Raw genomic sequence first — 1,538 nt, forward strand, 5'->3', positions numbered from 1 at the left:
TCTCTCCTGTTTTTAGGTCCTACAGGAGGAACATTAGCATGGGTGCATCCTTACCCAGCCACATGGAAGCCACGACCACCTTCAGAAGGCTGGAAAGAAACATGTTTGTTTTTCCACTAGATGGAAAATTTCTTCTTCTTAATGTCAGGGCTCGGCCTTGTGAGGGGAGCCTGCCGGGGTGAGGGCAGGGTGGCTGGGTATGAGCTGCTGCGGCCCCTGAACAGGAAATGGAGGTTTCCTGTAGCAAGTTGTGTGCGTCCTGTCACACTTCTCTGTACCAGCTGAGTCTCGTTACCCAGACTTCTTCCTGTGTTCAGTGACTCTAATGTGTGAACAATCACATCTAAAAACGAACAAGTAAAATTTTATATTAAAATGAGGACTGATGGTTTAACTATGATATGTTCATTCAATGCATCTGTGATGAAACTGTGTGGGTGGCACTTACGTAAAAATAGGATGACTAGGGCTCAGTTTGGGACACATATACTAAAACTGGAACAATACAGAGGAAATTAGCATGGACTGTGTGCAAAAATGACATGAAAAGTCATGAAGCATTCTACATATTTTTAAAATACTACATGTAATATATTATGGAATCAACATAAGATGTGAGAATCATGAAAAAAGATGTAAAAATCACATATGCTTCCACTATGTCATTGCACATAAGGTAGAAATACATCTCTTTATGATAAGAAGGCAAATCACTGTAGCTCTTTCAATCTATCTACTGGTGTGCCATTATGCCTCCTCACTGTCAATGTCTTCAGATGCCTTTATTGGGGCCAAAAGCAGAAAAACCTAATCACTTCTTGCTGAAAGGTTTAGACTGAAGCCCTCAGATGATAGCTCCCGTCACTTATGTCTCCTTCTTACAGTGTTTAGTTTTGACAGCTCAGCTCTGTGTCAGAAAGGCCAGAATAGACATTCTAGTTTGTTCATTCATTATCAGATATTTAAATTTATATTTTTCCCATTACCTCAGTTGAACCACAGTAGGCTTCCGTACTTTGTATGCTCAGTTCTGAGCATACCCGAGGTGACCCCGTACCCCTCCACACGACTACTGACCATACGATGCTTGATTGTGATGAGACTTTCTCTGTGTGTGCAGATTAAAAGTAAGGTTGTGTCCTTATACTATTTTTCAACATCATGGCAAACAGCAAAGATCCATCACCTCTTCTTGTCAGCCTCCGATACAGTAGCACAGACTTAACATCCTTGTCTCAAAATCATTGTAGCTTCAGCTAAATTGGTTGAACCATCTTCAGAATGTGTACTGCCGTCTCCATGAAATATGATGGAACTGCATAAAGTACAACTGTCAGGGTCCCTAATGATAGACGATAACTCTCTACAAACACCTAACGTGTTTCTACCACGTGGCTGAGGAAATGTGAAATAGTATTAATTTCTTCTCCTATTACTCAGTTTTAACACATTTCTCAATGAAGGGAGTCTCACGGTTCTACTTCTGTCATTCAAGAAGTATCCATGTCCAGAGCAAATCTTTCGGACACTCTGAGACA

The 1,538-nt window shown here is 41.0% G+C and overlaps 1 non-coding gene and 1 gene segment (V, D, J or C); one reads left to right on the forward strand and one right to left on the reverse strand.

The window, feature by feature from the left end:
* LOC115301965 overlaps positions 1-1,538 on the reverse strand; it is a 550,585-nt gene that overhangs the window by 518,265 nt on the left and 30,782 nt on the right.
* LOC115303123 lies at positions 467-572 on the forward strand. The gene has a single exon (XR_003913837.1). It is a non-coding gene; the product is annotated as a U6 spliceosomal RNA (small nuclear RNA).

This window comes from Suricata suricatta, chromosome 9 (assembly GCF_006229205.1).
Source record: "Suricata suricatta isolate VVHF042 chromosome 9, meerkat_22Aug2017_6uvM2_HiC, whole genome shotgun sequence".
Lineage (NCBI taxonomy): Eukaryota > Metazoa > Chordata > Mammalia > Carnivora > Herpestidae > Suricata > Suricata suricatta.